Source organism: Sus scrofa, chromosome 14, assembly GCF_054392235.1.
Source record: "Sus scrofa isolate SSC_HxYL_T2T_F1_AM1 chromosome 14, Sscrofa_HxYL_maternal_Yorkshire_Landrace_v2.0, whole genome shotgun sequence".
Taxonomy (NCBI): Eukaryota; Metazoa; Chordata; class Mammalia; order Artiodactyla; family Suidae; genus Sus; species Sus scrofa.
Genome location: NC_139396.1, coordinates 147,777,560 through 147,797,046, shown reverse-complemented (window position 1 = coordinate 147,797,046; position 19,487 = coordinate 147,777,560). Strand labels below are relative to the sequence as shown.

Sequence of the window (19,487 nt, the reverse complement as noted above, 5' to 3'; positions counted from 1 at the left end):
GTTAACCAGCACACTGCTGGATACAGGTGAACATTTTTCCCTTTAAAGAACTCTTTTTTGTTTGTTTACATAATCCCACTCTCACCTCGTTCTCACCCCATCTCTGTTCCACCACTACGTGTTAGTTCTCTTGAGCTATCAGTCCTGGGCCCTTTCTTCTTCCTTTCATATGGTAGCTTCAAAAATAATCATGGAGTTCCCTAGTGGTTAAAGATTTGGCATTGTCACTGCTGTGGCTCAGGTTCGATCTGTGGTCCAGGAACTTCCACATGCCGCAGGCATAGCCAAACAAACAAACAAATAAATAATCTCACTGATCTCCAGGTATTTAAATACCAGCAGATCGATTTCAGATTTGTATCTGCATCCTAGACCTCCCCTCTAAGATCCAAAATCAAATCACTTATTTAAATTTGTCTTGGAGGCCTCACAGACATCCAGGTTTAATTCCACAGATCTTCCTCTTTCTTATCTTCTCCATCCCAGCATTCTCCGTTTCAGGAAATGAGGCCGCCGTCCACTTGATTACTGCCGCCCAAACCCATGGTTCTTCATTACCCATGATTCTTCTTTGTCCTTCATCCTCCTGCCCTGATCTAGCAGCAGAGTCTGTCGGTTATACTTCCAAAATATCTTTTGACTCTTACTGTTTTTATTCTGCACCTCTTTTTTTTTTTTTTTTTTTTTTTAATTTTCCCACTGTACAGCAAGGGGGTCAGGTTATCCTTAGATGTATACATTGCAGTTACAGTTTTTTCCCCCACCCTTTCTTCTGTTGCAACATGAGTATCTAGACATAGTTCTCAATGCTATTCAGCAGGATCTCCTTGTAAATCTATTCTAGGTTGTGTCTGATAAGCCCAAGCTCCCGATCCCTCCCACTCCCTCCCCCTCCCATCAGGCAGCCACAAGTCTCTTCTCCAAGTCCATGATTTTCTTTTCTGAGGAGATGTTCATTTGTGCTGGATATTAGATTCCAGTTATAAGTGATATCATATGGTATTTGTCTTTGTCTTTCTGGCTCATTTCACTCAGGATGAGATTCTCTAGTTCCATCCATGTTGCTGCAAATGGCATTATGTCATTCTTTTTTATGGCTGAGTAGTATTCCATTGTGTATATATACCACATCTTCCGAATCCAATCATCTGTCGATGGACATTTGGATTGTTTCCATGTCCTGGCTATTGTGAATAGTGCTGCAATGAACATGCGGGTGCATGTGTCTCTTTTAAGTAGAGCTTTGTCCGGATATATGCCCAAGAGTGGGATTGCGGGGTCATATGGAAGTTCTATGTATAGGTTTCTAAGGTATCTCCAGACTGTTCTCCATAGTGGCTGTACCAGTTTACATTCCCACCAACAGTGCAGGAGGGTTCCCTTTTCTCCACAGCCCCTCCAGCACTTGCCATTTGTGGATTTATTAATGATGGCCATTCTGACTGGTGTGAGGTGGTATCTCATGGTAGTTTTGATTTGCATTTCTCTTATAATCAGCGATGTTGAGCATTTTTTCATGTGTTTGTTGGCCATCTGTATATCTTGTTTGGAGAAATGTCTGTTCAGGTCTTTTGCCCATTTTTCCATTGATTGACTGGTTTTTTTGCTGTTGAGTTGTATAAGTTGCTTATATATTCTAGAGATGAAGCCCTTGTCAGTTGCATCATTTGAAACTATTTTCTCCCATGCTGTAAGTTGTCTTTTTGTTTTCTTTTTGGTTTCCTTTGCTGATTCTGCACCTCTTATTGCCATCACATTTTGTGCTGCCGTCATCTCTCGACTCAATTACTTTAACAGCCCCCAAACTGATCTCTAAACATCCATCTCCATGTAGGAGCAAAAGATAATACAATGTAAATCATATCACAGCATTTCCCTGCTTAAAATCCTTACAGGGTCTTTCATGACATTTAGCTTAGAAATCAAATTTCAGGTTTTTGATCTGGTCTCTGCTTATGTGTCCAATTTGAAGTGTGATTATTCAAAGTTTTGTTGTTGTTGTTTGCCTTTTTTTTTTTTTTTTTTTTTTTTTTGTCTTTTTGCCTTTTTTCTTGAGCAGCTCTAGTGGCATATGGAGGTTCCCAGGCTAGGGGGTCTAATCTCAGCTGTAGCAATGCAGCTGAGCAGGATGCAGGATCCGAGCCGCGTCTGCAACCTACACCACAGCTTAAAGCAATGCCAGATCCTTAACCCACTGAACAAGGCAGGGAACGAACCCGCAACCTCATGGTTCCTAGTCGAATCTGTTAACCACTGCGCCACGACAGGAACTCCTGTTGTTTGTCTTTTTAGGGCCAAACTCAGGGAATATGGAGGTTCCCAGGCTAGAGGTCGAATCAGAGCTATAGCTGCCAGCCTACACCACAGCTCATGGCAACGCTGGATCCTTAACCCACTGAGAAAGGCCAGGGGTTGAACCTGCATCCTCATGGATACTAGTCAGATTCGTTTCCACTGAGCCATGACGGGAACTCCCTCAAGTTTGTTCATGCTCAGCTCAAGGGCCACAGGGGTTGGCTTTCTAGTTCTTGAACCTGCCAAGATTCCCCCATAGAGAGCCATGGTATGGGCACCCCTTCTCTGAAATGACCTTTTCCTCCTCTTTTTGTGGTTAGCTCTTTAAACAATTAACAGAAATCAAAGTTGACTTAAATCAAACCAACTTAAATATACCTTTTCATTGTTCTTTGTCTCAGTCCCCTGTTTATTTCCTTGTCAAATGAATGAATGACTCCATAAATAAGGATTTACCTTAAAGGAATAGTGGAAAAAAAGTTTTAAAAACTTCTTAGCATAAGGCCTGGTGCAAAGTATGTGTTAAATAAATGACAACTCTTTTTTTTTTTGAGGGGGAGGGGGAACTATTTTAAAATTTAATTAGATTTAATTTTTTTACCATTCCAGAGTTCCAGAATAAAGACTTGCGTCCTGAAGGTGGCAGTATCAAAACTCAAGATAGCCTCATTTCCTAGTGTCACAGATGGGTAGTTAGTTACCCTTAAGCAGAACATCGCCGGTATTTACACTTTGAATTTCTAGGTATGTACTTTAAAATGAAGAGTTAGAATTGCTGATAGGAACTGAAATATTTCTGTAATTCAAATAAAACTACGGAAGAGAGAAAAGCACCAACAAAACAATTAGGTCGTATATCCTTTTGTTGTTCCCTGATCAAATGAATATGGAGAAAGCATATTTGAACACTGGCAATTTAGACTAAGATGTGAATAACGTTCTGGTTATATGATCATAAATTTTGGAGTTCCCGTCGTGGCGCAGTGGTTAACGAATCCGACTAGGAACCATGAGGTTGCGGGTTCGATCCCTGCCCTTGCTCAGTGGGTTAACGATCCGGCGTTGCCGTGAGCTGTGGTATAGGTTGCAGATGCGGCTCGGATCCCACGTTGCTGTGGCTCTGGTGTAGGCCGGTGGCTACACCTCCGATTCGACCCCTAGCCTGGGAACCTCCATATGCCGCGGGAGCGGCCCAAGAAATAGCAACAACAACAACAACAACAACAAAAAAGACAAAAAGACAAAAATAAATAAATAAATAAATAAATTTGTCACTTAGTTTGTCATCAGAGAGTTCTGCAAGTTTAATCTTTTGTTAAAAACACAGCTTATCATTAATACTTCCTGTGAAAGAGAAAGAACGGAGCTTTATTTATTTATTTATTTATTTATGTATTGTCTTTTAGGGCCGCACCCACGACATATGGAAGTTCCCAGACAAGGGGTTGAATCGGAGCTGCAGCTTCTGGCCTTCTGGCCTTAACCTACTGAGTGAGGCCAAGGATGGAACCCACATCCTCACGGATACTAGTCAGGTTCATTACTGCTGAGCTATGATGAGACCTCCTGGAGCTGTATTTATTATTTAAGAACAAAGGCGGGGGGGCTCAGAGAGTAACGTCAACTTCCTATACTGAGTATATTCAAGTAAGACAAAATTTAAAATAAGATAAAAAAGTATATATAAGATTTAAAATAACAAAATAAATAACTGATATAAAATAACACTAGTACTGGAGTTCCCTGGTGGCCTAGTTGTTAAAGGATTTGGCATTGTCACTTCTGTGGCATGAGTTTGATCTCTGGCTGGAGAACTTCCACATGCTGTGGGCACACGCCCCCCCCCCATAACACTAGTACTTGCATCAAATTTCAAAACCACTTAAGGAAAGAAATTAGCTTCAATGCTTGTTAGTTGTGTCTCATTAGAAGTGGGTTCTGATGCCACTAACAACCCCTGGCTACTGCCACTGTGACTTTTCTGGACTTAGGAGGGGTCCAGAAAAGTTCAAGGGACCCTCCCGGCGATTGTATATGACTTCTAGCTAAATCTTTAGTCCTCATCATTGTTGGTTTCTGGCCCTCAACTTCCTTAAGGCATTAAAGCAGAATTTTCCTGAATTGTTCGCTCCATGGTGTTTTAAATCTGAACCTTATGCTATCCACTGTAGTGATAAAGGGATACTCCAGACCTGGTATTACCACACAGGTCACAAAATACAGAAAAGAGGGACTCAAGAGGAAAAAGAAAGATTTAACCCACTTTATCATTTTTTTTCTCCCCCACAGAAAGTTTCACTTCCTCTGGATCTGCCACCTCCTTTGTTGGGGGGCCCATTGTGTATTCTCAAGGACTCAGTGTGTTCCACAAATGATATCAAAACTCCCCCTTTCTGAAGATGACGTGGTAAAAAGAGAAGATCTTGGCTTTCTTTCATGGGTTTGAGTGTAAGAGTGCTTGAATACAAACTGATTTCCTGGAAATACAGCAGCCTCAATATTTTTAATCTGTGAATGATAAAGAAAAAAAAGTCACAGCCTCAGCTTGTGAGTCACAGTTAAAAAAAAAAAATCAACACAACCTTCATCCCCAGCAATTTTATTTCTAAGTATCTTTCCTAGACATGTATTTGCAAATGATCATAGAAACATGTTCAAGCATACTCAATGTAGCATTGTTTGTAACAGCGGGAAAAAAAAAAAAAACACAACTGACCAACTAAGGAAAAATGGCTGAGTAAACTATAATGCAGTGAGTGATACAACAGAATATACCCCTAGTATGCACATCCAAAGGATAAAATGGATCTATCTATCTATCTATCAATCATCTATCTATCTATCTATGCATCTATCATCTATCTATCTATGCATCTATCTGTGGAAAGATCTTTACGACAAATTTTTTTTGATTGTTTGTTTTTGTTTTTTGTCTTCTCTGGGGCCACACCCACAGCATGTGGAGTTTCCTAGGCTAGGGGTCTAATCGGAGCTGTAGCCTCTGCCTATGCCACAGCCATGGCAATGCCAGATCCGAGCCACGTCTGTGACCTACACCACAGCTCCTGGCAATGCTGGATCCTTAACCACTGAGTGAGGCCAGGGATCGAACCTACAACCTTATGGTTCCTAGTTGGATTTGTTAACCATTGAGCCACAACGGGAACTCCCAAGACAAATTGTTAAATGAAGACAGTAATTTGTAGAAAAATATTTCTCTGTGTATATGTACACACACATACATAATATATACTGTATGTAAACAAAGAAAAAAGGTTCAGAAGGCTACCCATCAAACCAATTGCAGTGATTACCTCTGGGGAAGAAAGTTGGGCTTGGGTGGAAGTTGGCTTAAAGTGGGTTTTTGCTCTGATTGAATTTTTTACAATGTGTATTGATGTACTGCTTTGAAAATTAAGCATGTAAGAGTAAGGGACAAGGAAGTAAAGCAAGAAGATGTGCCGTGTAGTACAGACTGGAAACAACCAACCTGTATCCAGGTTGTGGTCTGCCACTTATTTGACCTCTCTACTTCAGTTTCATCCCCTGTAAAATGGGGGTTACAACAGTGCCCACCTCAGAAGGTGGCTGTAAAGAAGAAATACGATATGTGTCAAGTAGTTAGCACCTAGAATGAGTTATGTAAGTGTTAGCTAGTATTATTGATGAAAAGAAGAATAAATCATTGGTGATTCCTCTTTAGTCAGAAAAATTATTACTTTTCTTCCTATTTTGGCACTAGTGGGACCTCAGGAAATGTGCCTTAAAAAATCAATATCAAGAAGCCCTGGAGATGAGGCTTTTCGTGGTCTTGCTATTATCCAGTCATCCTGGAACAAAAGGCAGGATGGTCAATTGGAGTGTACAGCCCAGCCAACATTCATATCAAACACTGTGCTGGGTGCCTGAGACAAAGACCAAGGAGACAAGTTTTCTTCTTTCATGGAATTCATTTTGTGTGATGAGAGGTATGGTGGAGGGGAGAATCCAATCAGGATACAGATCATCTCAACACAATGTGGTGCTCTAATGGGAACAATGGAGGCAGTTAGAAAAGGAACAGGTGGGAACAAAGAAAGCTTCCTGTAAGAGGTGTTGACTCTGAAAAGATGGAACCAGTTAGCTGTGACAATAAGGAAAGAATGGGCATCCCAAGCAGAGGAAACATGATTTATGTGAGGGAACTACTAGCAGTTTGGTGCTGTTTTTAATGTAGTATGTATAGGTTTTTTTGATGTGTGGGTGTTTGGGTAGCAAACAGAAGGGGTAGGGGAGGAATGGTTGGAGGAAGTAAAGAGTAACAAGTTTGGAAGGGTAATGACAACCAAAGGTGACCTTAGTTATGTAGTATCAATGTTGTAATAAGAGCAGAAAGCAAGATTGTAGTGGAAAGATTACTGAAGACAGCCTGCCTTGGCAGATCAAGGGATTCTATATAAGAAGTCTCAACTTTGAGAAATAACCTCTTGAAAAAATATTGCAAAACAGTTTCTGAATTCTTCTATGTTGAATGTAGTAGGTCATGGCAGGCCAGTGCTCTTGCTGCAACATCTAGAGGGAAAAAAAGGATAAGTTACAAAATTCATAGTTGAAAAGATATCAGAGAGTTGGGCAAGCAAGACTATATGAACTAAATTTCCAGACAGGGTAGAGTCTTTCCTAGGTAAGCTGTAAATGTCTGGCCATTTTCTTCTCTGGAGATATTTGCCAGTTCTGGGTGATGACTAAGAATCAGGCTTGGCCTAGGAAGAGGGACTCCCTCCAGGGAAAAGAGATACAAGTTGCTTTCGGTGGTTGTGTGGGGCTGGCTAGACAGATTGTACACTCCTGTAGAGCCAAACACAAAGGACCATTCGCTGGTTCCTAGGTGATGCATCATGCTAGGAACTTAGCCAGAAGCTTCTAAAAGGTGGAGTGAAAGATCTCAGTTTCACAATACTTAAGAGATGAAGTCTGACTCTAAGGAGGGGTCCTGCCACAAATATATAGTCAGTTACTTCCTCAAGACATTTGCTAAATATTGAAACTGCATGGCATCAGAGGGCAAAGAGATAAACTCAAAACCTCTAAAGGGAAGAGCTGACTCTGAAGAGCTGGAGAGACACAGACCCAGCAGGTTCTCAATCAAAAGCCAGGAGGGCCATACCTGGGAAATGGATGAAAAGCTATCCCTGTTTAGGTTGAGGTGATCTGCTTACTTGATGGAAAATGACATCATATGTAGCCTCTGGATTCTTATATACAATGTCCGGCATATAATCAAAATTACAAAATATGTAAAGAACAGGAATTTGTGGCTAATAATCAAGAGAAGAAACAGACAACATAAGCAAAGCCACAGATGATTATATATTACAGTTAACTGACAATGACTTTAAATATAACTATGACTAATAAATTAAAGTACGGAAAAATGGATGAAAATATAGAGAAGTCCAACAGAGAATTTCTAATTTATATTTGTATTTATAAAAAAGAATCAAATACATAGTGTAGAAATGAAAAATATACTATCTGAAGTTTTTAACGTTTTGGATGAGTTTGGCAGCACATGGCAAAGGCAGAGTGAATGAACTTGAGGATGAGTCAGCAGAAATTATCCAGATTGAAATACATAAAATATTATAGAAGAAAAAGAACAACACATAAAGACATGTGGAACACAAATAGTCTAAGAACAGTCTGACTTACTTATTACTTAAGAGAGAGAGAGTATGGGGCAGAAGAAATTTATAAAAGCATTAGCCCAAAAATGTTTAAGAAGACTACTGAACCCCAGCAGGGTTAAATAAAAGAAAATTACACATAACCGTATCATAACCAAAACTGATGAAAGCCGAAGATGAAACAAATCTTAAAAATAGGTAAAAGTGGAGTTTCCATTATGGCTCAGTGGGAACGAATCTGACTAGTATCTATGAGGATGCAGGTTTGATCCCTGGCTTCGCTCAGTGGGTTAAGGATGCAGTGTTGCCATGAGCTGTGGTGTAGGTTGCAGACGAGGCTCAGATCTGGCGTTGCTATGGCTTGTGGCGAAGGCCAGTGGCTATAGCTCCAATTTGACCCCTAGCCTGTGAACCTTCATATGCTGTGGGTGCAGCCCTATAAAAAAGGAGGTTAAAAACACATTTTACCTTCAAAAGAACAAGAATAAGAGTAATTACAGTCTTTTCAACAGGAACTATGGGAAAAGATGATGAAATAGTATCTTAAAATTGCTGAAAGAAAAAAATTTTATGTACCTTACAATGATCACAAATATTTTACCTGTACCAATTATGGCTTTGTTGTCTGCTATCTCTATTTATGGCCATTTTTAGGTCTTTGGAACATTCTTTAGCACTCTGAGTTATGTGGCCTCATACTCTATTAATATTATGTAATTTGGGGCTTTGCAATTGTGAAGCATAAAGATCACCTATGCTAGGAATTCCCTTTGTGGCGCAGTGGTTAACAAATCCAACAAGGAACCATGAGGTTGTGCGTTCGATCCCTGGCCTTGTTCCTGGGTTAAGGATCTGGTGTTGCCATGAGCTGTGGTGTAGGTCGCAGACACAGCTTGGATCTGACATTGCTGTAGCTTTGGTGTAGGCCAGCAGCTACAGCTCTGATTAGACCCCTAGTCTGGGAACCTCCATATACCTCAGGTGTAGCCCTGGAAAAGACAAAAAGACAGGAAAAAAAAAAAAAAGATCACCCATACTAGATTATGCACATGGGCTCTTCAAACTCCTTTAAGGTGAAGTTTACTTTTGTATTCCACTGACTTGACTCTGCAGTCAGATCATAGCATCGGTGTAATCCTTTCATCAGGAGCGGACATTACTTTGACCTTATCAGCAAGAGTCTTCTGCCTGTATGTTCGGAATATTGCTTGTATTAGTAACTTTTATTCTAATTTTTGTAAGATATAATGTTGAGTCCCAGTGATGTGAGGTATTTTAAAAGCCATTATAAACACCGGGTTTGGAGTTTAGTCATCAATTATAGGCCAGGTCATTTTTCTTCATGTCATTTAAGAGTTCCCTACATTCACAGGGTGGATGGGGCAGTTCACAATATAAGCAGCAGTGCCATCACTGAGCTGGAAGTTCCTTGCTGTGTGATTTAACGTATCTAAATAGTGACCTGGAGGATTTCTAAAACATGTCGCTGGTCCTCTCTTAGATTCACTTTGTTAAGTGGAGCGGAATAGTGCGAACTTTCTCTGACTATTATATCCTCTCTGGACTGTCAATGAACATCCAGTTATTCACTGTTTGGGTGGCTCACCTCTCTCCTAAACTAAGGAGACACCAGCCAGCAGCAGGTAAGTAATCCCTGATGATTAGAATTAACCAGTTGTGACTTCCCATCTCTCAGATGTTCCATTGAACATCCAGATACATTCTTCTCAGTCTGCTTGAATACCTTATATTTTTTCTCTCCCTTCCTTCCTCTCTCCCTCCTTCCCTCTTTTTTGCTTTCTCCTTCCTTCCTTCCTTCCCACTGGTTCCTGGAGTGGGCACCATTGGACAACTAATATTTTTTGCCTGGGCTCCTGTAAGCACCAGAATCTGACCTTAACTGCCTTGATTCCCTAGGACTGATTTCTTTTCATGATGAAGCCTACATCTAAAATATTTAACACCTCACTCTGCTCTCCCAAACCCTGCCACCAGCCCTCATGTCTATATTCGAGTCCCTTCAAATTTCACGTTCTGGCTGGATCTGGGCTCAGTTACACATTCCTCTGGTTTTTGTTTGTTTGTTTGTTTTTACTTTTTCTCTCCTTTTTCAGTCCAGTTTTTCTCTGTTAACCCATGTTACTGCCTACCTCTGTGTAACTTTACCAGTATGCTGCATGACCAGCCGTTCACCCTCTGCTTCAAACTAACAGTTTCTTTATGTTAGGGGTGCCACAAAATGATAAGCAAAGCATTTGATGTTAACTAAAGGATAGAACAGAACCATTCAAAACATCATTTCCAAGAAGTTGACTGATGCTAAAGACCCCAAGTGATATCAATGCTCCACCACCAAATGGCCATTTTTAAATGTGAAATCACTTAAATGTCTTAGATGTGGCTACAGTTAGGAGGCTGAGAAGAATTGAACCCAGGTTTCAGAATGGAAGTGGTGGACAATTAGGTTGGTGTCTTCAGATATTAGCTCAGTCAGAAGCTAGGGCATTCGAAGGATTCATCTTCTTTGCTTCCCTTTTTAAAAAGGTCACTGTAATGAGTTCCCTGTTGTCCAATCTCTAAAAATAGTTGTTTCATGTATTTCATTCAGTTTTTTATCTATTTGATGTGGGAAAGCAAGTCTAATTATTGTTACTTCATCATATTCAGAAGTGAATTTCAGTTTGTAACCTTTTAATTTAATTTAATTTATGTATATATTTTACGGCCACACCTGCAGCATATGAAAATTTCCGGGCTAGGTGTCAAATCGGAACTGTAGGTGCTGGCCTAGGCCACAGCAACTCTAGCTCCAAGCCACCATCTGTGACCTGCACAGAGTTTGCCGCAACACTGGATCTTTAAACCACTGAGCAAAGCCAGGGATGGAACCTACATCTAGCTGGGTTCTTTTTTTTTTTTTTATTTTTTTATTTTTTTATTTTCCCACTGTACAGCAAGGGGGTCAGGTTATCCTTACATGTATACATTACAATTACATTTTTTTCCCCCACCCTTTGTTCTGTTGCAACATGAGTATCTAGACAAAGTTCTCAATGCTATTCAGCAGGATCTCCTTGTAAATCTATTCTAAGTTGTGTCTGATAAGCCCAAGCTCCCAATCCCTCCCACTCCCTCCCCCTCCCATCAGGCAGCCACAAGTCTCTTCTCCAAGTCCATGATTTTCTTTTCTGAGGAGATATTCATTTATGCTGGATATTAGATTCCAGTTATAAGTGATATCATATGGTATTTGCCTTTGTCTTTCTGGCTCATTTCACTCAGGATGAGATTCTCTAGTTCCATCCATGTTGCTGCAAATGGCATTATGTCATTCTTTTTTATGGCTGAGTAGTATTCCCTTGTGTATATATACCACCTCTTCCGAATCCAATCATCTGTCGATGGACATTTGGGTTGTTTCCATGTCCTGGCTATTGTGAATAGTGCTGCAATGAACATGCGGGTGCACGTGTCTCTTTTAAGTAGAGTTTTGTCTGGATATATGCCCAAGAGTGGGATTGCAGGGTCATATGGAAGTTCTATGTATAGATTTCTAAGGTATCTCTAGACTCTTCTCCATAGTGGCTGTACCAGTTGACATTCCCACCAACAGTGCAGGAGGGTTCCCTTTTCTCCACAGCCCCTCCAGCACTTGCCATTTGTGGATTTATTAATGATGGCCATTCTGACTGGTGTGAGGTGGTATCTCGTAGTTTGCATTTCTCTTATAATCAGTGATGTTGAGCATTTTTTCATGTGTTTGTTGGCCATCTGTATATCTTCTTTGGAGAACAGTCTATTCAGGTCTTTTGCCCATTTTTCCATTGATTGATTGGCTTTTTTGCTGTTGGGTTGTATAAGTTGTTTATTTTATTCTAGAGATTAAGCCCTTGTCGGTTGCATCATTTGAAACTATTTTCTCCCATTCTGTAAGTTGTCTTTTTGGTTTCCTTTGCTGTGCAAAAGCTTTTCAGGTTGATGAGGTCCCATGGGTTTATTTTTGCTCGAATTTCTATTGCTTTGGGAGACTGACCTGAGAAAATATTCATGATGTTGATGTCAGAGAGTGTTTTGCCTATGTTTTCTTCTAGGAGTTTGATGGTGTCCTGTCGTATATTTAAGTCTTTCAGCCATTTGGAGTTTATTTTTGTGCATGGTGTGAGGGTGTGTTCTAGTTTCATTGCTTTGCATGCAGCTGTCCAGGTTTCCCAGCAATGCTTGCTGAATAGACTTTCTTTTTCCCATTTTATGTTCTTGCCTTCCTTGTCAAAGATTAATTGACCATAGGTGTCAGGGTTTATTTCTGGGTTCTCTATTCTGTTTCATTGGTCTGTCTGTCTGTTTTGATACCAGTACCACACTGTTTTGATGACTGTGCTAGCTGGGTTCTTAACCCACTGAGCCACAACGGTAGCTCTAGTCTGTAAAATTTTAAAAAATATCTGCTCTATATGTAACTGCCTCTTTTTATTTTTAATATTATTCACTTTTGCTTTCTCTTTTTTTAGTCAATTTCACCAAGAGATTCATTTTATTATTCTTTTCAAAGAAACAATTCTTATCCTAGTTTATCATTTCAAATGTATCAATATTTAGTTACATTTATCTGTATGTAAACAAAAATTTTTCCCTAGTTGTTTCTTCCATCACACACCTTTTATTTTTATTTATTTTTGTTTTTTTTCTTTTTTGGCCTCCCTGTGACATCAGATCCGAGCTGCAGTTGTGACTATGCCACAGCTGTGGCAGCATTGGATCCTTAACTTACTGTGCTGGGCTGGGGACTGAACCTATGTCCTAGCACTCTAAAGATGCCACCAATCCCCTTGCAACATAGTGGGAACTCCCATCTCACACATTTTAACAGGCGTCATTTTTTGCTATATAAATATATTTCTATATTATGTATATTTGTAATTCCTTAAGTGGAAAACTCAGTATTTGTTAATCCTTTTTTTTTTTTCTTTTCTGGGGGTGCACCCTCGGCATATGGAGGTTCCCAGGCTAGGGGTCCAGTTGGAGCTACAACTGCCGGCCTACGCCACAGTTGTGACCTACACCACAGCTCATGGCAACACTGCATCCTTAACCCACTGAGCAAGGCCAGGGATCAAACCTGCATCTTCATGGATGCTAGATGGGTTCGTTAACCACTGAGCCTCAATGGGAACTCCAGTATTTGTTTATTCTAAAATATCTTTGTTTTGTTCTCATTTTGAAAGAGTTTGCTGTGTACACAGTTTAATTGGCTAGCTAAAGTTACAATCTAATTACAATTCCATTGTCTTCTGGCTTTCATCATTCCATTTAAGAAGTCTATTGTCAGCCTGTTGTTTCTTTGTGGGCTATGTCTTTTCTCTTTGTCTTTGGTGTTGTTCAGTTTCAATACAAAATATCTAGGTCTGCATTTCTGTTTATTTATCTTGTTTGATATATGTTGCATTTCCTTTATTTGTGAATTTATGTCTTTTTGCTAAGTTCTCAGATATTATTTCTTTAAATTCTGTCTCTCTGGAGTTCCCGTCGTGGCGCAGTGGTTAACGAATCCGACTAGGAACCATGAGGTTGCGGGTTCGGTCCCTGTCCTTGCTCAGTGGGTTAACGATCCGGCGCTGCCGTGAGCTGTGGTGTAGGTTGCAGATGCGGCTCGGATCCCGCGTTGCTGTGGCTCTGGTGTAGGCTGGTGGCTACAGCTCCGATTCAACCCCTAGCCTGGGAACCTCCACATGCTACGGGAGCAGCCCAAGAAATAGCAACAACAACAACCAAAAGTCAAAAGACAAAAAAAAAAAAAAAAAAAAAAAATTAAAAAAAAAAATTCTGTCTCTCCCCCATGTTTTCTTTCGTCTTTTTTTTTTTTTTTTTTTTTTTTTTTAGGGTGGTACCCATGGAATATGGAGGTTCCAAGGCTAGGGGTCCAATCAGAGCTGTAGCCACTGGCCTACACCAGAGCCACAGCAACATGTGTGATTCAAGCCATGTCTGTGATCAACACTACAGTGCACAGCAACACCCACTGAACAAGGCCAGGGATCGAACCTCCATGTTTTCTATTCTCTTAGGACTCCTATTATTTACACATTAGACCATTTCATCCTACCTTCTAGATACCTTAATCTTTTTTGTATTTCCAATTTCTAATGTTTCAGAGCTGTATTCTTAGCAGATTTTTATTTTTTTAATTTTTAATTATTTCTTATCTTTTTAAATTACTCAATGAATTTTATTACATTTATAGCTGTACAACAATCATCACAACCAAATTTTATACCATTTCCATCCCAAACCCTCAGTTCATCCTCCCACCCCCCAACCTGTCTCATTTGGAAACTATACGTTTTTCAAAGTCTGTGAGTCAGTATTTTGTTCTGCAAAGAAGTTCATTGTGTCCTTTTTTTTAGATTCCACGTGTAAATGATAGCATTTGATGTTGATGGCGCATTGTCTGACTGACCTCCCTTAGCATGATAATTTCTAGGTCCATCCATGTTGCAAATGCCATTATTTCTTTCCTTTTAATGGCTGTATAATATTCCATCATGTGTATTTACCATGACTTCTTTATCCACTCCTCTGTTGATGGACATTTAGGTTGTTTCCATGTCTTGGCTATTGAAAATAGTGTTGTAGGGAACATTGGAGTACATGTGTCTTTTTGAGTTATGGTTTTCTCTGGATAGATGCCCAGGAGTGGGATTCTTAGCAAATTTTAAACATCTATGTCCATTTCACTAATTCTTTCTTTGGTTCCAAATAATTTTGTGTTTTATCCATCCATTGAATTAAAAAAATTTCAACAGTTGATATTCAAAATTTTGACTTTTTTTTGAATTTCACATGGTCATTTTTGGTAGTCTCTTGGTATCTTTTGTTACTTTATTATTTTATATTTCATCTTATTTTATATTTGTTATCTGGGAATGACAATATCTGAAGTACTTACTATCTATATCTGCTATTCTGCTATCTGTTGTTTCTGACGATTCTTGTTCAAAGTGGCATTCTTCTTTGTATACTTAATTATCTTTGATTGTGACATCATTTTTGGTTGTTCATCTGTCAGATTTTATCAGAACAGAATTTTTGTTGCTTCTCTTGGGAGCCAGGGACTACTGTCCTGGGATCATTTTAGCCCCCTTTAGTAGCCCAGCTTTATGAAGAGTCTCAAGGTTGGCTCCTTCACCTTGTATATTTTCTGACTTTCTCCTACTAGAACATAAACACCATGAGGACAAGGAACTAATCTAACTGGTTTGCCTTATCTTCCTCACTACCTCATACGTGGTAGATATTACAAAGGTATTTGCTGAAAATTATTGAGTAGTTCCAATTGCCCTCCCCCACCCCCCCCTTTTTTTAAAAAAAAAAAACCTTGAAGTTATACAAAAAGCAGAATTGTAGTGATGGTGCATCATCAATTGAAAAGCACTGTATGAATCCATATTCAATCACTTAAAGAGTCAATAAAGAATTGAAAACACTAATAAGGTATATTAACTTTCCTTCCATTAGGATTTAAAAGAGTATTTTTGGCAAGAGCCAAATAGTAGGATCTTTTTTCAAACACAGACTGGAATGTGTTTCTTCCCATTGGTCTATCCAAACTTCTTTTTATAGTTCCAACCAATAGACTGTACTTTATTTCCTAACTTGGAAAAGTGGCATTAACATTTTTAAGAAATTCATTGCATCTTATAGTTTGCTTTTACAATGATTTCAGAACTATTCTGTTATCTTAGATGAGAAATTTGTTAGGCTGTTCAAGCTACTAATAGGAACTTGGTTGATGTGTGATTGGAAGAATTAGTTTCAGATTTGTAAGATTATAGGAAGAGATTCTGGAATGATGTGTTTGATCCTAACAGCATTTCAATCATAACCCCAAAGTATAAGCAAATCATATATATTTTAAAATCTGAACTGGTATTTAACCTGAAGAAGACTAAAATTAAATTCACAGGGGAAACTTTTTTTTAGCCAAAGATAATCTTTGATAGTAAACTTACCGTTTCCCAACTTGGCAGCCAATCAGGTACTGAGTACTAGTGTGTGCCTAACAGTTTTGTGTAAGATGTCTTATTTCAGACTTACATATAGGAGTGTATTTTTTTTTTTTGGTCTTTTTGTCTTTTTAGGGCTGCACCCGTGGCATATGGAGGTTCCCAGACTAGGGGTCCAATCGGAGCTTTAGCCACTGGCCTGTGCCAGAGCCACAGGAACGTGGGATCCAAGCTGTGTCGAAACTACACCACAGCTCACGGCAATGCTGGATCCTTAACCCACTGAGCAAGGCCAGGGATCGAACCTGCAACCTCATGAATGCTAGTCAGTTTTGTTAACTGCTGAGCCATGACAGGAACTCCTAGGAGTGTATTTTATAAGCATCTGTGTAGTCTATCATAAGCATTTTAAGGACAAGAGTAAGCTCTGTTCATTATTAGGCTTTTGCACTGTACCTGTAATTCTGGTGTAAGATTATAAAGACCAGAACTGTTGTGGCTTTTAGAGTAAAGGGCTGGATATTAACACAAGAATAAAAGAAGAAAGTCACACAAATACGAGACCTGTCTATCTTACTAGCATGTGATATATGCTCTGTGATATATTTCTATAACAAATTCAGTTCAGATTATGTAAGTCTTTCATTTCAAGGAACTTAAAATCAGCTGGACATACAGGAAACACATACAACAAAACTATGAAATGGCAACACAGAGCAGTGTATTCATTAAAAACAGGTGGTTCCGAAAATACAAGCTATAGAAGTTGAGAGAAAGAGAGATCAATGTGGGTAGTTTGAGAATATTTCAGGAGGAGGCAGTATATACATTTATTTGGGTGAGGGGGAGGGCATTTGGGAAGAGCAATGGGAATGAACAATGAGAATGAGGGAGAATAGATATTGTGATATATTTAACAACAGAGGGAAAAGTATCCTGTCTACAACAGCATTTTCTCAAAGGAGTAGCTAGAGATGATGCTGGAGAGGTAAGAGCATAGATTGTGAAAGTCCTCAAAATTTTCGTAGACCTTAGCTCCATAGAGACATGGATGATGTCTTTTCAGTTCACTCTGGTACCAACCATAGAGACTGGTATATAGTATGTGCTCAATAAAATGCCATTGAATGGATTAACTGTATGGATAAAGACACTTTGAAATGTTGAGGCTTTATCTGGAGATTGGCGGAGACTCATTTGGAGTTTGAAGATGTCACATTATAAATAGTGTTTTAGGAAAATTAGGCAATAGACAATAGACAAAATAAACTGGAGGGAGTGAAGGGAGGATGTAGGGAGAGCAGTGGCTTTCCTGTAATCATCCTTTGGGTGAGAAAGGTCAACAGTGAGCTGATGTTGGTGGGAAAGAAGAGCTGTTTTGAAACTGAAGCAAATGGATTGTGATTTGTTGGCAGGTTTTTCTCCTAGAAGATATGAAGGGGATGTTGTCAAGATGGATAAATAATGAGTTAATTTTTGTAGTTGGTAGTTGAATTTGAGAATTTCTACTCTCATTACTTGGCTTTTTTTCTAATATTTCCTTCCCCACATGATTATTTGATTGAGCTTTTTTTCCCCAATGATGTCAATTATCCAGCAATCATTTTTTAGAGATTTTTTTTCACCTATTCTTTGAATATTTCTGAATTATCAGACTTACACCGTTCTCATCGTATCAGGATAGATTTGGGAACTGCTTACATAGAAAACAACTAGAATATCTGTTGTGAGGGTGTATAGAGAAATAGCTACAGGGAAGGGAGTGTGAATTCCTGAAACTTGCAATTCAGGGATCAGTCTTAGAGGTTTAATAAGTTACTGCACTGTTCTCCTCAAAGCTTAGAACCCCACCTCTTCAGTTCAGAACTTCTTGATCTGGTGGCTGTTGGAAGGTTGCTTACTAGCATGAAGCTCTAGGTGATAACCCTCCAGGGCAGAAGGAGACTGTTCTTGTATTTTTTCTTTTTGCTCTGATACATAGGAAAGGTGCATTTGTTTAGAGTGTCCGTTGTATTCTCCAGCCCAGCTCAGCCCCGCCCCTCCCTGACCCTTCAGAGGATACGATGTGTTTAGACATTTCTTGAGTGTCAGTTGCCTCAGGATACTGCACTAGGTCAGCCCTGTTCTCCAGGGATACCTCAAAGGTCCCGGGAGGAAGAGTCCGCCCATCCCACCCGGGCCGACTTCGAGGGGTGCCACTGATCCCTAATTTTACTTTGACCTGTGTGCGGACCACCCAAAGCCCTCCTCCCACTGAGGGCCAAGCCCCCCAGGCAACCGTGGTCTCCCCGCCTGACCTGAGCATCACTAGGGGAGGGGACAGAACAGTTTCTTTCTTACTCTCTCCCTCTGAGATCAAAGCGGGAGGCCGGAAGGCCACCCAGAACGGCAACACTGGTATTATTACTACTATTATTTTTTTTTTAACGAGGACCCAGGTCGGGGAAGGGAAGACGCAGGCCTCACCGCACGCCGCACCTCCGCTCGCCTGGGGACAAAAGCTCGGGCAGGCGGCGCGCCCCCGCGGCCGCTGGACCCGGTGGGCCTGGCTGCGGGCCGGGCGGGGGAGGCGGGAGGCGGGCCCCGCCCAGCGCGGGCCTCGGGCTGTCAGCGTTGCCGCGCCCGGCGGATCCCCGTGCCCGCCGCGTCCCCGCCCGCCGGCCGCGCTGCGCCCAGCGGCGCCAGGTGTCCTGCGGGAGGCGTCCCCGCGCGGCCAGCCGCCTCCCCGCGCGGGCGGGCGCGGGTGCACCGGGTGCGGCTCGGGGCTATTTTCCTCCCCACGCCCTGGCAAGTGTCTCCGGCGCCCTCCCTGCTGCGGCTCCTGCTGCCTGAACCATGTCCGCGAGGGGTAAGTGGGGGCCAGGTGGGCACCGTCCACGGACCCCGCGCCCGGTCCGGCGGGGCGGGCTCAGACCAGGGCGGGCCGGGCAGGTGCGCGAGGGCGAGGGGCTGCGAGAGCCGCGCCCGCCGCAGCCCGGCCTGAAACTTTGGCATTAGATCCCCGGCTCTGGGCGGCCGGGTGGGTGGGGGTGGTGAGGGGGTGGTGGTGGAAGGAAGCCCTCGCCCTTGACCTTGATCCCCGGATGTGGGCGAAGGCTGAGGGCCAAGGTCGGTGTCCGGCTTACCTGTACCAGTCGCACGTCTGGGCTGGGAGGGCGCGGGGGGATGGGCTCGCCGCTGCCAGGCCGGCCGGAGAGCGGCCTGAAGGGTTGACCGGGAGGGAGGAAGAGGTATTTTTTTCCTCCTTTCTTGTTAGCATTTTGCAGCTTGGTTATGGAAGGTATCCAGGGCTTGATGCAGTAAGATTTAAAGCTGCAGTAGCTTACACTCCATTAACAAAAAGTAAATTCTACCTGTACTCTTTCGCATTGATCTCCCTTTCACCTCAAGGCGTTTTCTTTCTGGAGTCAACAGATTACTGCAGGTGAAACTGGGCGAAAGAAAAAAAAATCAGAATTGCTTTTTAGGCAATAGGGAAGGGAATGTATTTCTTGCCATCTGGAGCCAGCGGTGATGCTGGGAGAGT

The 19,487-nt window shown here is 41.3% G+C and overlaps 1 protein-coding gene and 2 long non-coding RNA genes across 14 annotated transcripts in view; 2 read left to right on the top strand and 1 right to left on the bottom strand.

The window, feature by feature from the left end:
- Positions 1-5,997, top strand: part of LOC146397079 (uncharacterized) — a 26,410-nt gene extending 20,413 nt beyond the window's left edge. Inside the window, exons 2-3 of the long non-coding RNA XR_014826333.1 lie at positions 2,905-3,039; positions 4,585-5,997. This is a non-coding gene — a long non-coding RNA (uncharacterized LOC146397079). The remainder of the gene's footprint in view (positions 1-2,904; positions 3,040-4,584) is intronic.
- On the bottom strand, positions 4,544-19,487 carry LOC110256765 (uncharacterized). The gene is made up of 3 exons (XR_002338710.2): positions 19,087-19,487; positions 6,759-6,846; positions 4,544-4,803 (listed from the first exon to the last, which is right to left on the bottom strand). It is a non-coding gene; the product is annotated as an uncharacterized LOC110256765 (long non-coding RNA).
- The window catches only part of ABLIM1 (actin binding LIM protein 1), a 338,773-nt gene continuing 337,813 nt past the window's right edge, over positions 18,528-19,487 (top strand). For all 12 annotated transcript variants that reach the window (XR_014826278.1, XR_014826285.1, XR_014826292.1 and 9 more), the window contains exon 1: positions 18,528-18,809. The gene's annotated coding sequence lies outside the window, so the exon portion shown is untranslated. The remainder of the gene's footprint in view (positions 18,810-19,487) is intronic.